The sequence below is a fragment of the Centruroides sculpturatus genome, unplaced genomic scaffold (assembly GCF_000671375.1).
Source record: "Centruroides sculpturatus isolate CEXI.00-Female unplaced genomic scaffold, Cexi_2.0 scaffold803, whole genome shotgun sequence".
NCBI lineage: Eukaryota > Metazoa > Arthropoda > Arachnida > Scorpiones > Buthidae > Centruroides > Centruroides sculpturatus.
Genome location: NW_019384959.1, coordinates 86,985 through 103,828, shown reverse-complemented (window position 1 = coordinate 103,828; position 16,844 = coordinate 86,985).

Sequence of the window (16,844 nt, the reverse complement as noted above, 5' to 3'; positions counted from 1 at the left end):
TTCACGATGAAAACGTCGGCCGCAATCTCTCTAATATTAATTTTGGTTAAACTAGGACATTTTCTTTTTACAAAGTATCATCATCTGCTTAGCTTTTTTTGTTGATCTTGATCAGAAATATCAGCAACATCTTCATTTCTTATTATTTTTATCATAATTTTTGTATGGATGACAAAATTAAAACAAGTTATTAATCAAAAATTTGTTCTATAGGGTTGTGTTTGTTCAATAGAGTACCAAGAAATTTTTTATTCCAGAATTTGCATTTGAATAACAAATTGTTTGAGTTGGGAACAGTTTGAATATTTCTATATATTTTTTTTTTTTTTATGAATGATTACTTATCTACAGTTAAAACATAGTTTAATAACACTTACCTAAAAATGTTTAATCTTTGTGTTTAGTAAAGTTTATTTAATCTATAAAAAGAAAATACAGTGACTTTCTTAATGGCTAAAGTCTCAAAGCAACAACAATGACACCTGATTGATAGGAAAGCTAGAACAAGGGAGAACAAAATTCTACTATCAGTTTTTATTGAAGTAAACCCGACCAAAGGCACAAAAGAAATTGAAAATTTCAATATTCTGAAATCTGTGGGCAAATTTGAGATGCTTGCTTAAATAAAAAAATCAAATAACAGGGTTTGCGCTTAAAAATTGTGAAATTTTGTACAGAGGAATTTGAAAATTGTGTTAGTGCAAAACTAGAAACAGCATTATTTGTGGATATCCCCTAATTTTTGAACCATGTTAGAGCAAAACTGTGTTGTAGAAGTTCTGTATTGTATCAGGGATACCTATATTTATTTTATATAGAAACAAAGTTAACAAAAATATTTAAATCTATAAAGAATCTTTTTCAAAATACCAATTTGTAGGAAAGATAAATTGAGTGATTTTGATTAAAATGATAACAATTTATAACGATAGAAAGTTGACAAGGATAAATTTTGTCTTAAAAATATCCTTTTACATAGAGATGAAATAGGGAAAGAAAAATATAAGTACGATTTTTGATATTCGAAAAATCAGATTTATATAGAAAAGGTCACGAAAATAACTTATTTAAAATACTATTTTTTTTTCAGAAATATTGCACACATTTTGAACTTTGAAATTCTTAAGATGGTAGGAAGAAAAAGGAAAGATTTGTCATTAATACATTAATGTATACAGAGAACAGATGATAAAGGGTGACATAAATATTCAAAATTATGATTTATATAGATAAAAGGATAATAATAATAATAATAATTTCTGTTCAAATTATGAGAATGATTTATCACNCAATGCAACACTTATTAAAGTATATACAAGACACAAGTGTCCACATTGTTCTTTTCCGCTGGTTGGCCTGGTACTAGGACTGGGAATGTGAAGGCCAAGCAATGTGTATGTGACAAGTCGGGCATACACATAGCGTAGAACATTACATTAACATGCGATTAGTCATGATTTCTTTGCTTACTAGGTATCTTTTAACAAAATAGAACTGACAATGAGTTATCTTGAAGTACACTTAATTAAATTTCCAAGAAAATGCCTAAAGGCCCTAAACTTTGCAACACCCCAATCGTGGCACCTCGGTTGAAAAACACTGTGTTAACCTGTCAACCTGAATTTCTCAGTACACGGACACCTATAGACTTACCCATTGACCTCCCCGCTTGCTTTTGCCCTCCTATTGCCATCTAATGACACCAAGGTCAGGTTTTAATAACCCATGCCAATTAAGTGGTAATAGGGCACCCCCTATAGCCCTTGGTTTATCTCACAATATCAAGCACTGTGCATTTAATGTTTCATGAACTGTAACTACTGTAATGCAATTACTGTATTTGAAGATAAATTAATTTACTCAATATTTAACATAATGTTACATATATGATCTAGTTAAGCAGTGCTACTATTGACAATGATGTAGTGATTTCCAGTTACATGTAAAGTTTTGTCTCTGTATTATATTCACTCTACATTATGTGAACTGCTACACATTCTGTATTGCTTTTTGAAAATCATTTTAGGTAATTCAGTTTCTACTGTATAAACATGTAAACAGTAAAGAATAAAAAGATATGAAAGCAGTTGTATTGACCATCTATGAATACATTTTTACATTTCCCTCAGAATCTTTCTACAAAAGTGATCTGCACCAAAATTTATCTGTGTATTATACATGTGTGAATAAAAAGATTTGTGAAGTTTCAAGTTGATACAATTTTAACATATTCAAATTTTTAATTAAAAACTTGTTTTTACATTCAACATTTTGGTGAGAAAATCTTTTTCTAAATTGAAAATTATGCTTTCTACCAGTTCAGGATTTCAAATGAGAGGATAAAATTTAAAAAGATCAGTAAATACCATTAAAATTATTTTTTAAAAATAGTAAACAAACTTTTTTTTCTAATACAAATAAACTGTTAAATTTAGACTGGGAGAGAAAGGTGAATGATATGAACAGAAGCTTTATCTCCCAAATCTATCAGTATGTGTTCATAATTTCTAAAACAAAACTATTTCTTTTCCTCTTCATTATCATCAATTTTCATTATACTTCACTGGATTTTGAAGAAATATTTGAAAACAGCTGGTATTAAACCTGAATAGAATCTTATTTGTTCAGCAGGTAACATTAATGTATACAAGATTGTTCTAGTAATTAATACATTGACTTTTAATTATATACTGTACAACTGTAGCCTACAACATTAGAATTGTTTAATCAATCATTATTTAGTTTGTGCTTATTTCATTGTGTTATCAATCTTAAGATACTTGTAAAAAAGAAAATGAATTTCATTTTATTGAAATTAGTATGTGTTGTTACTTAAAACTTAAGAATTGTCAACATCACTGTATCATTGGCATGTAATCAAGTTTTCATTTTTGCACACTTTTGATCTTTACTTTGAATAAATCAATAATTAAAAACAACTTTCTGTATATAAAATAAGTTACTATTAATATTACATAAACTATAATTCTATGCAGTTTTATTTAACATTATTTTTTAACTTTATATATTTTTATGATTATGATAAATTTTTTCCAACTCTTTAAATTTAGTTTCTTATTCATTTAGGAAATATCACATATAAATTTATGAGAAAATTGGACACTTTTGGAATATTTATCCATTACCAGAATATACTTGGAGCATAAAACAATTATTTGTTTTATATGATAGTATAAAACAAATAATTGCAATTGAAGTGGTAAGAAATAAAAAACTGAAATCAGTATTTGACTGGTATTGAATCATATTAATGCTTATTCTTAATTCCATAAGCCATTTTTCTAAGTTGTGATCACTTTTTTCTTGGAAATTTCTAGAGACAATGTAGTGATATTGTCATTAATTATACTAATTGAAAAGCAGAAAGTTTCTGGAATTGCTTGATAAAAATTTATTGTCGTATTTTATTTTATTTTTATAGTATCATCATCATTCACAGTTTTCCACTTCTGAAAATATTGATAAAAATTTTTTACCTCTATCCATCTCATTCAGAAACTTGATTTTTTAGCTTTCTGATGTTCTGGAAACTTTGACTCTGTTACTGAATTGAGTTTCTGTTTTGTGGAATGAAAAGAAATAACAAGGACCTAATCTTGGAAATATAGAATAAGAGAAAATATTATTTGTTACTGAAATTTTCAAATTAACAAAGTCCTAATAGAATAGAAACACATGATGAATCAGCTATCGTTAATGTTGTAATCAAAAATTAAAAGATTACAGTAGTGTTGAAAAAACATTTATTGCATTATTTCTATTTTTTTTTTATAATCTAGTGAATTTTCTCTATGCTTTTTCTTTTCTGATTTTTTTTGTTGAATTAAATGTTTATTTTTTGACTAAAGTTTATATATGTTTGAAGTAGAAAGATCAAATAAAAATTTTTGAATTTTATGCATGACTTCATTACTGAAAGCTTGTAAATCTTAGTTAATTATTTTTCAAATCTCAAAAGTAGTTTTTACTTAAATTAAAATAAAATATCATATAGCTCTTTCATATCAGCTGCTTAAATGTACTACACAGTTTTATAATGAAATTACAGTAGAGCGTCGATTATCTGAATCAAATGGGGGACTGGGGTTGTTCAGAAGATCGATGTTTCGGATAACCGATTATGTACGAAAAAATATATTAATTTATCCCATCTTGACATTTTTCTCCGTTGCGTGTTGCTTCGCGTTGAATTTTCGTCAATGTTAAGCCTAACGAAGACTATTGTATCGTTAAAAATTATTTTTTAATTTTGTACAAACAAAATAAATATATTGAAAAATATAAAAACAATAAAAAATTATACTTCAGAAGNGAAAGAAATACAATATAAAAAGTTTGAAAAAACCTCGTTTTATATTGGTTTAAAAATTTAAAAACATGAAAGAAGGCGTGGCTTCAGAATTTCAACCAATAAGCATAGTAGAAAATTCAAATTTTATTAAGTTCGAAATTTGTTTTTCAAGGCTCACCAATAAATTTAATATCACTCCTTTATTGTTGCAGAAGCTTCTAAATTTAACAAATATATAAATGCAAATCATTTATATATTTACTTTTATTTAATTCATAAGCATTAAAATTGCTTAAGAGTTATTAATTTTAAAAAATATCTCGTCAAATTTTTATAGTTTAATTAAAACACGCAATTTAACAACTGTAAATGAAAAACCTTTCGATAAATCACAAAATGTACAGACTATAAATTGAATAATAGACGAAAGAAAGAAGTAAAATAATTTAAACTTTGTCAACACATGGATTTGATAGAAATGATCATTTCCATCAAAAAATAAAATTCGTATTGTTGTTAAGTTAAAATAGTTTGCTTAGGATATCTTTTAGAAACTATTAGATATCCCAATTGGACGATCGTTGCAAAAGTAGAGGATTAGAAATCCCCAAAAGGGAATATCACAGAAAGCAATATAGTTTCCTCTTTTCTTCCCTCTAGGGTTTTCTATACGCAACAATACTTCATAACGCGAGAAACGATGCTGGATACCTTTTGCTAGATAAGGTAAACCGTTTATCCGAATTTCGATAGGAAATAGTCACTGGGATAAAGAAATGATATATATATATCTTGGAGAATAGAAGAAATTTCTATCTGTCAAAATAAACTCTGATACTGTACGCAAGGACAAGTTAGATTTTTTTCTTTAAATATAGATTTTGATACAAATATTATAGCAGAGATTTATGACATCCGTACTAAACAGTAGACTTAAGTATTTTAGAATACATTACGATCCTTAATCTCATATTTATGGATTTTATATGGAAATTTGTTTAAATTGATCCGTAGGATTGCTTTAATCTTAATGTTTTCCTCAAGTTTCTAGCAATATTTATTATATACTGTAGCTCAATTTTATTGATATCACAAATATTTACTTCGTACAACAGAATCAATTCATAATTTACAATATTACTTCAAACTGGACTATGGATTAATAATCTCATAGTTATTCATTTATGTTTTATTCATATAGCAATATTAAACATTGATTTAGTAGATTGAATATTTGAATAGTTAGATATGTTCTTACTTATAAGTAAAGAAACATTAACGCATAAAATTAATATAAACAATGTAACAAATTTATGATTTAATGAAAATTCTTCAGTTAAAAAAATTTATATTTTTGATTATTGTAAACAGGAAATCTTAGATGAAAAGATAAAGAATGAAACATCATCTGTGTGATAAATACACAAAAGTATACAAAATAAATGTAAAATATAAAACTTTCCGTTAAATTTTCTATAATAAATCACGGAAATCGTTTTATGAATGATTCATAAGATTAAACAAGAGCAATGTATTCATTTAAGTTAGTTATATCAATCCGGAATTGTTAACTAGGTTGAATGCAATTTTGTGAGAAAGGTAAATGATCTGTCTCGAATCTCATCTTGGATGAATTGAAATATCCAGAGTTATATTGGAAAACATTGAGTTGGGATAGCATAGATTAAATCCTAGCAAACTTCCATCTTCGTCTCGTTTCTCATGCAAATTTTTGTGACGAGAAAATTGCTATTGATTAGTTTCGAACACGATTTGAGTTCTTCCTTTGTTGTTGCTTCTGGTACTTCATTATTGATTATGCTTTTTTATGAATTTTTTAATATATAAAAAAATATTGTTTTTTTCTCGTTAAAATCTGTTTAATTAATTTCCTTCCTATTTTTTTATTTTATAAAAGAAACTGTTTATTAATTTAATCCCTATGTTTTTAATATTATCTTCATCTTTCTTTACATACTCATCGATCAGATTCGATCGTTTTGTAAGGGGATTTTACACTTTACAGATTGAAGATTAGTAATTTTCTAGTTTAAAATTTTATAAAAAAATTGAATTTTTTTGAATCAAAGTGACAGTTTAAAATGCTTTTTTTAATATAAAAAAGAACCATCAGATAGATTTATAATCTAGTAAATTTTTTATTATTTAATTTCTAAAATAAAATGGAAAATTTCATTTGTGTACAGTACTTACAAGCTGGAAGTAACGTTAAGTTACTTTATAAAAATTGTAATGTTTGAATCATTAACTTAATTTTCAATTAAATAATTGGGATAACCTTCGTACATTTAAATAAATCATTAAAAAATAATATACATTTAATTAAAATGAAATAACTACGTCAAAATGAGAATATCTAACGAAAATTATTTTGGTAAGCTTCTTTTGTTCTTTCTGAAATAAATTTAATGAATTTTTACACAAAATATATTTCATTCTTTTCTGGAAAAATCAAGGCAAATTTAAGCAATAACAATAATTTAAAATTATTCTGAAAGACGTCTCACTTCCTTATTGGGATTAATAACTTAAAAAAAAGGTGTGGCTTCGGAAACTTAACGAATAAGCATAACGAAAAAGTACATTAATTACACTTATAAAATTTTTCAAATGGACATACCAAAAACTGTTTTATTATTATTATTATTATTATTATTAAATGTTTTATCAACTTTTAAATATGTAACATATATATGTATAATTCATGATTTAGTTGATATGTATATGCCATTCTAATCATATTACTAAGCATTTCTCTCTACGTCACTCATATGGTTAATATTTCGTTGATTATCTTAGACGTGTGGCTTAGTTATAGGAAAATTATAACTTTGATTAATCGCATATTAATGACGTATAAACTTCCACTTTCGTACGATTAATCTCCACAGAATTCTCCAGCATTCCTGTAAAGGATTTAGTATAAAACTAAGTTATTTTGCATATTTTAAAGAACAATTTGTAGTAATAAAATGCTAATGATTTTAATGAATATTAGTAAATATGATAAATATAATTTATAAATTTTCATTTAAAATTCAAACACGTCTCGATTTTTATACGCAAATATTCGAACTTCCATTACCTTCATTTTCGTTGTCACTTTATAATTCAAGAAAAATAAAAATGTTTAAATTTGTATAAGTTAATATTAAATAGCGTAAAATTTTTAAAAAATTATACAATTTATTGATACGTATGTTTATATTTTATACATATTTAATTCTATTGTTTTAATACGTCATTGAAAAGTGATGAGTTTTACTTTATTGATCCAACTCGTGGTTTTTTTTGGAAAATAAATGTAAAATAGTCACATTTAGCCGTGAGGATGAATTTAGCTTTCAAGTTGTCGATATGATTCTTTTCTTAATGAAACTTTTCTGACTCGAGATACTTCAATAATATTCATTCATGTAAAATGACTCCAAGCGCTTTCTACAGTTGAACGTCGCGATTTTATATGTTTAAACCACACTCGAAAATTTCTGAATAATTTTAAACATTAATATATTTCTATTTTCTTATTTATTAATTACGAATTTTTATTATTAGATCATTTATTACATGAAAAATGTAATTAATTTTTAAATAACTCTAGTTTTTCTATAGGCATTTCATAATAGATTTGTATGTAATTTATTAATTTCTTAAAATTAATAAGTTAATATTAAAGTGATTAATTTAATTAAAATGAAAATCGAAATTTTAATTGATATTTTAAAGAAGAATTTATTTTTTTCGTATACTATAAATAATAAAAGAACAGATTAAAAAATTTAAATAAATATTTTAAAAGTATTTATGGAAATTGATATATGCAAAATTATTATTTAAATTCGTTTTACATAGAAAGAAATACAATATAAAAAGTTTGAAAAAACCTCGTTTTATATTGGTTTAAAAATTTAAAAACATGAAAGAAGGCGTGGCTTCAGAATTTCAACCAATAAGCATAGTAGAAAATTCAAATTTTATTAAGTTCGAAATTTGTTTTTCAAGGCTCACCAATAAATTTAATATCACTCCTTTATTGTTGCAGAAGCTTCTAAATTTAACAAATATATAAATGCAAATCATTTATATATTTACTTTTATTTAATTCATAAGCATTAAAATTGCTTAAGAGTTATTAATTTTAAAAAATATCTCGTCAAATTTTTATAGTTTAATTAAAACACGCAATTTAACAACTGTAAATGAAAAACCTTTCGATAANACATGTACTGTACTGTACTGTACAGTACGTTACAGTTTTGGCAAGTTTGCACTCTAAGTAATGCCATCAGAGGACCTTAAAATTGTTACCTTAATATTTTGTATTGGGAAGAGGCACACTGTATTCAGAATTTTCACTGTATCTTTGTCCACCTGTCCAAAGACAAGTGAAAGCCTCACTACAGAACCTTGTCACTTTCCATACATCGACATACGTTGAAGAATTTCAAGGTATGTGTTCTGTTTCAAGACAGAGTAGCCAACAACCATTTTTCAGAAAGATAATGTTCAGCTGCAAGGCGGAATTTTCCCAGTAATGTCTTCGTTACGTTGCCATACTTCTCAGGTCTTCCCGATCTTCAAATCTGTCGTCCATCGAGCACTTATGGAACCAAACGGAACGCCATCTTCGTCTATATACGTGTGTGTGGATCTGGAGCGGAAAGTGTAACATCTTCAGGCAAATCTGTCGCAGGATATCATATGGTGCCTTATGTGCCTGCATGTTCGAGCATGTTGCTGCGCGTAACCAAGCAAGAGGAGATTCTACGAGATACTAACGATTGCTTTAAATTGTACTATTGTTTCAAAGGAATTTGTCGTTATGCTATGACATTGCAATCGTTTATCATTGTTATTACGTTCGTACTAATAGAGTTTTATAATTCTTGGTTCTAAAGTTTTTGTTAATGAGTAGATTTAGAAATATACAAAAGTAACTTCTTATTTTTCATGGTTTTTGGTTTTTCCGTCCTATGGATACTAAGAGAGTTTTTTTAAAATTATAAGCCATTATGGGTTCGGCTAGGCCCACAATGGAGTCAGCTGAGTAGTAAAGGACAAGCCCAACATATCTGAGACAGACCATTCCAAAATTTTCAGGAGTTGCTTGTCCGGTTCTAGATCCTTCAGAGAGTATCGGCCACTCGACCGTAAAAAAGTAAACTTCTATGAACATAAGTCGCCTTCTGCCAATAATATACGTAGAATCGCCTACTTTTAACATTTTCGTTCTTTAACCAATTATCGTTTAAATGAAAATGATTGTTGTCGGACTTTCTCAAGTCCAACTTCAAACGACGATTGGTTAAAGAAAGATTGTGAACAATAAAAACACAAGCATATTCAAATCTCAGAATCAAAAAAATTTATTAATATTACGACTTATATATTATTTTTATTGAAGTTAACTCTAAAAGTAAGATCAAAAATAAATATTATATATAAAGCATCGAGTTTATAATTTAAAATACTTGTACACAGGATTAGGAAATAAAATTCTAAGAACATTATGATTTATCATGAGATTAATGTTTTTCTTATTTATAATTTACTGAACTTTTGGAACTTTTTCAACAAAACACTATTAAAAATGTATGCTCGTTAGTTTAAAATTAAATTATTTTCTTTAAAAGTTTATTGTGTAACGAATGTCACCTCCAAAAGTAGATTTAGTCGTTTATTGGATTATCGATCAATGGAAACGTTTTGAGATTCTCTAATAAACATCTCTTACAAATGATGTTATATTTAAATACTTAAAATGTGATATATCTTATGTTATAACTTAAATTGATACAGAATATTCTATGTATTATAATTAAGAATATTGTCAGAAGGAATACGATTGACCTACTTATCGATACTGTAAACGTTCTATTGATTTTTTGTGCACTTTTTGACATGACGGTTCCTTTTAATGCTGATTTTTCTAAAATATAGATGATACATAATCAATATTTTGTTTGATTTCTTCCTGTTTAATATTATTTACTTTACATATTTTTATTATAATTAATAACGCTAATGTTCGTTTTGTTAGAAAAATTTATGTTTTCAGTCTTTAACCTTATTATTCTGTGAATATTTATGAATATTTAGTTTACATTCAGGAGTAGAGCCTATACGTTTTTAATTTTGAAATTTTGCTGCTACCAAGCAGCAAACTTTCAAAATTATTACATGGATAATGATGCTTAAGTTAAAAAAACAATATAAAAATAAATTTATAATTCATTCATTAACAATTTAAAAATTGTTTGCAGTTTTTAATAATTGTAAAGAATAGTCATNTGTGTTAATATCTTCTTATAAATATCTTAATAATTCCGGATTATTATTAAATCTAGTTAAGTTTCTTAAAGCATTAGCAGTATTTGAGAGACTTTTTCAAGTGTAATCGTCTGAATTTTCGTGTTTTAAATTCCTTATTTGCAAATATTTCGTTCAATTTTCCACATTTATTTACTTCTCAGTATCTTTAACTCAATTTATAGACAATTTTAAGTAGAGTTTTAAAGTCCTTAATCTCTTTTAAATCTATCCACCTTTTCATTTCTAATCAACGTATTAAAATAATAAATTTGTGAATTAATTATAAGAAAAGCTTAAATTGATTTTAACTTTTGTAATGAAAGAAAACAGTTTTATGAGAGTTAGCTGACTGGTTTGTATTAAATTAGTTATTTGTATTACGAAGTTGTTTCCATGACGTATCCTACTTAAGTCTTGCACTTACCTTATTTGATACTAAACGTAATAGTTAGTAATTTGCTTTCATTACTATGAATTCTGTAAGTATTTCTCCGGTTCTTCGTTAACAATCTGACTTTATTGCTTTCTGTTCTGTTTCCTGAAGGGAATTTTCGCTCAACCGTAGAAAATAAACGTTGCTTGCACATGTTGTTCACGTAAGATCGACACAAAACACACCATATCTTTTCTTCTCCGTCCAACAAACTACTGATTCTCTATCCTTATTGCTTTCTTTATCCAATAATCCCATGATTCTCACTTATAACATGTAAACTTAAAAAGAAATATATTTATACTTTTACGTATTATGAACTTTTTCTATGTTTTATAATATAAAATTAATATTTTAAATTTAGAAATATTTATTCTGATACTTTGCTCGAAAATAAGATGTTTTAGATTGAAGATTATTTAGGCTAATTATTAATATTAATTAGAAAAAAAATTTAAATATAATTTAATTTTTAATCTGATTTATAAACTTAGTTTAAGATTATTTAAACTAAATTCAAAATTTTATGTTTGAAATTTGAAACTTAAACTTACTCACCTATAAATTCTGAAATGACTTTTTATTTTTTGAAGAATGATTTGAGAATTTTGAATTCTTTTTTATTATCTAAAAACTGTTTTAAAAATTTTTAAGTTTATTTTTGGATGTTTTTTCAGCGATTCAATGGAGCTTCCATCTTTTTGATCATTTTTTAGAAAGCGAAATTGCAACCAGACTTCAATCTTTTTGCATTTTTTGATGTCAGATTGAAAAACTATCTACTATTTTTATTTTATTTTTTAGAGTTTGCTTGCAAATTTGACTTTTTTCCCTATTATATTTTGCATTTTTGAAGCCCGACTGCAAGTTTTCATCTTTATTTTTTATAACCAAGTTGAGAATTGATAGCTTATATTTATTGTCACTTTTAAGCTAATGCAAAAATTGTTGCCACTATTTATTACTTAACAATATTTTAAAGACAGTCTACAGTTTTTATTACCTCCATTTATTATATTTAAAAGCTGTTGAAACTAAAATTCCATATTCGTCAATGACAACAAATTAAAGGAAATTCTTTCGCACTTCTAAAATCAAAACTCCATAAAACTTTTTTTTATTAGATTATTAGATGTATTTCTTTTTTAAATAAATTGAACTTTTTAACACGAAAAACCTTTCAAAAAATATAAACTTACCACTTAAAATTTAATAAAGTCAACTGCTTAAGCCATTAAACATTTAAAATAGCATAATATATTTTTACCAAAAGTATTTTTTTTAAAATATTAATATTAATAAAATTTAAATGTATTTAAATCTCATGAAAATGTATTATAAAATTTAAATTGGAACAATAATTAGAGGTATATAATGATGATTTTATATTATGACAATAACCAAAAATTTAACAATTATTATTAATTTGTTTAATAATATTTATCATCAGTGTATAAATTTTGAATTTTCGGTGTCTGTTTAAATTAATGGAGGAGAAAGTATTAAAGATTAGTTAATGTGTTTAGTTGCTTTGTATAGCACCAGTAATGATAAGAATATACATAATTATTATCGTTGATAATTAATGTCTAGTTTAGTTTATATTCTTAAAGGATAATTATTATCATTCCTTAATTATTAAAGTTTAAATTCATAATTAAAAATTTGAATCTTAAATAAAACTATTTGTAAAATTTTATTGATGGAAGATTTAACTTTTATCTCTTGAATGAACACGAACTACATTAGCTCTGATTTAATTCGACAGTAAAATCCTACCATATGTGACTTTATGGTTGAGCATAATTTCAAATATTATGCTGATAATACTTATTTAATTATATATTAAACTAATTAAGTAGGATATAACATACTTTACCGGATTACTGTAACGTGATACATATCGCGCGGTACCTTTCTGCTTGCTTATAACATGTTTATATATCTTAATAGCTAAGAATTATGAGAATTTTATGTTCAAAATACACAATGGTATGTTTCCTTTACATAAGAAAGGAATTTGATTGAATCAATACTTTTGTTTCTACGATCATTTGTATAGATCTATGATTAATATGATATACAGTAGTAGTACTTGCTGATTATATGTGTTATTAATTAACAAAATTTTAAGAAAAATATTTTTTTTATAGCATTCAAATACAGGTAATAATGTATAACTCATATTACTTAAGTTACGTATATTCAGAATTAATTAGAGTCCAAAACTATGCTGCCAAGATTCGTTAATGTAACAATATAATTTTGATTTGTTTTTTTTTTTGTTTTAAATAATCAAATATATTATTTTTAATTTTTATGGTTATTCTTAGATTTTTTAAAACAATTTTGGAGTAGATGCAGTGAAATTTATTAAAGAAAATGCACATGTAAACATAAGCAATTCTCTAAATCATATAAGATGTTAAAATATTTACAGAGTTTTAATCGATAGAAAAAAAATACGTAATTGTATATGTATATATATATATGGCAATTAAGAATATAAAGATTATTATTTATCAGGTACTCTATCCCTCATTACTTTCTGCGATCCAATGTTTTGTAACTCTCTCATATCTGTGTTGCAGTTTATAATAATTTTTAAAACAATATTAGTTTTACATTTATTTACTAAATTAAATAGTTATAAGTGATATGTTAAAAATCTGCCAAAAAATAACCGATAATGAGATAAAATAAAAAACATAGCAATGGTTTGCGTAACTTCTCCCCACGGTTCATTTAAAAAATAACTTTTATATTATTAATTATAATAAAAAATTGTGTGTGGCTCCATCTGTTACGAAATCTTTTTATAAACACTTTTTCTATTATTAATTATTATAAAATGCCAAAATAGCTTAATTTTGAGGATATAGATGAGTTTTATATATATAAAAAAATGTATATATTACTAACGAGTAAAATCTTCATTAAGCCGACCCCTCTTGAGATGTGATGCATGACTCCATCTATCTCCCACCCTCTAGATCTTTAACCTTCAAAATGTAATAGCATGAATGCCTCTTATACACAAGCTACCTGTCAAATTTCGTTTGTTAATATTTGCCCCATCTTGAGATATTAAACTAAATAGACGCCAGTATACACGTACACAAACACACACTAACATAATACATACATATCCTCGGACTATTTTTGAGTTCAGGGGGTTTCAAAATATGGAGATTTGCAAAACTCCTGGAGGGTCAAATTTGACACGATTCCAATACTTTCCTTATCGTGTATAGGTCTGCAGAACAGCCGGGAAAGTAAAATGCAATTTATTTAAAATAATGCGGAACAAATTAACAAAAAGGAAACTTAAAAATATACAAGTGACGTTTGATAATTGTCCAATAGACGTTTGAAGTCTCGTAGAGCCTAAACTATACGAATTTTAGAGCTTGGGTAATATATTCGACGATCCATTTCGAATGCACCATTTTATTTTTTTTCTAAGAAGTCTGCTTGTACACAAATATTTCATGTCAGTGTGTGAGTGAGGCCAATGTAGCTATTATATAGATAACATTTTTCTTACTCTCTTCAAATCTTACAAAAATAAATTTATCGATCAAATTTCGAACTATAAAACAATATACTCTAATTAATAATTAAACTCGTTATTAAAAATTAATGAAGATTGAACAATTTAATTTTCTTCTCAAAAATTCCATTTTGATCAAATATATTTATTTTGAATTGAAGGGTCTATTTTGCTTTCATTTACACACATTTCAAATTTACTTTAAAAGTTCTTCTTATTATATTGTTTCTTTGTTTTAAATAAGCTTGTATTGTACAAAAATCTGAATAAATTTTATATACATATTAAAAGAAAAAAGTCAAAAATATAAATAAGAAAAATTATCTTACTTCTTTATATTTAATCCATTTGAATGAATTGTTAATTAAATTTTATATTTTATGATATGCTCTATTCATTCCATAGGAGAGAATGATTTAAAAAGAAAATACAGTACACTCGTTGAATTAGCCTTCTATATCCCGTCTTTCAACTATTATTACATGTTCAATTTTGAATGACCTTCAAAAATACATTACATTACAGTACATTAATGAACAGACTCATCACTGTATCATAAAAATCTGATAACTAAATAAAAAATATAAATTAATATATGAAGTCTTCTGCTAACGTCGTAAGATACAAAGAAATATACTTAAGCAATATCTTAAGTAGGCGGAAACTGATAAATCTCCGCCTGTTTCTATCGTCAATATATAATAATAGGTCTTTATTCTAAACTTTTCTTAGCTAACTTATTGAAAATATATCGTAAGTGACGGCCTACATTACCGTATAATAATCTTGGATATTAGAGGAGGGAAGCCAATTTTCTCTTTAAAGTATTTATGAATGAATGTAGGTAGTCCTTTGTTATATGTATGAGATACGTAGAAGATATTAAAGCAGATTTGTTGCAGAGATAATCTATTTTTGCAATAATAACGCGAAGAAATAAAATAAGAGCGGAGTAAACTCTGAAAACGTTTCATTCAGTCGTCTTAATGATGATTGGTTGAAAATATTTAGATATTCACCATTGCTTAACCAATAATTTATAAATATTCATTAAAGAAACACGTTCAACCAATAGTTATAAAACCTTCCACACCTATTTTATGACGTATGTGGAGATGATGACACATGTTCTTACGTAGCTTTGTCTTCCCAACTATTTTACGAGACAAATTACATTTAATTTATTTTGTTTCGTTTATTTTCTAAATTAAATTCGTTCTGTAAATAAAAACACAAGCATATTCAAATCTCAGAATCAAAAAAATTTATTAATATTACGACTTATATATTATTTTTATTGAAGTTAACTCTAAAAGTAAGATCAAAAATAAATATTATATATAAAGCATCGAGTTTATAATTTAAAATACTTGTACACAGGATTAGGAAATAAAATTCTAAGAACATTATGATTTATCATGAGATTAATGTTTTTCTTATTTATAATTTACTGAACTTTTGGAACTTTTTCAACAAAACACTATTAAAAATGTATGCTCGTTAGTTTAAAATTAAATTATTTTCTTTAAAAGTTTATTGTGTAACGAATGTCACCTCCAAAAGTAGATTTAGTCGTTTATTGGATTATCGATCAATGGAAACGTTTTGAGATTCTCTAATAAACATCTCTTACAAATGATGTTATATTTAAATACTTAAAATGTGATATATCTTATGTTATAACTTAAATTGATACAGAATATTCTATGTATTATAATTAAGAATATTGTCAGAAGGAATACGATTGACCTACTTATCGATACTGTAAACGTTCTATTGATTTTTTGTGCACTTTTTGACATGACGGTTCCTTTTAATGCTGATTTTTCTAAAATATAGATGATACATAATCAATATTTTGTTTGATTTCTTCCTGTTTAATATTATTTACTTTACATATTTTTATTATAATTAATAACGCTAATGTTCGTTTTGTTAGAAAAATTTATGTTTTCAGTCTTTAACCTTATTATTCTGTGAATATTTATGAATATTTAGTTTACATTCAGGAGTAGAGCCTATACGTTTTTAATTTTGAAATTTTGCTGCTACCAAGCAGCAAACTTTCAAAATTATTACATGGATAATGATGCTTAAGTTAAAAAAACAATATAAAAATAAATTTATAATTCATTCATTAACAATTTAANTTAAAAATTAATAAAATAAACTTTAAAAGTCATAAATAAACAATAAACATTACATACTTATGT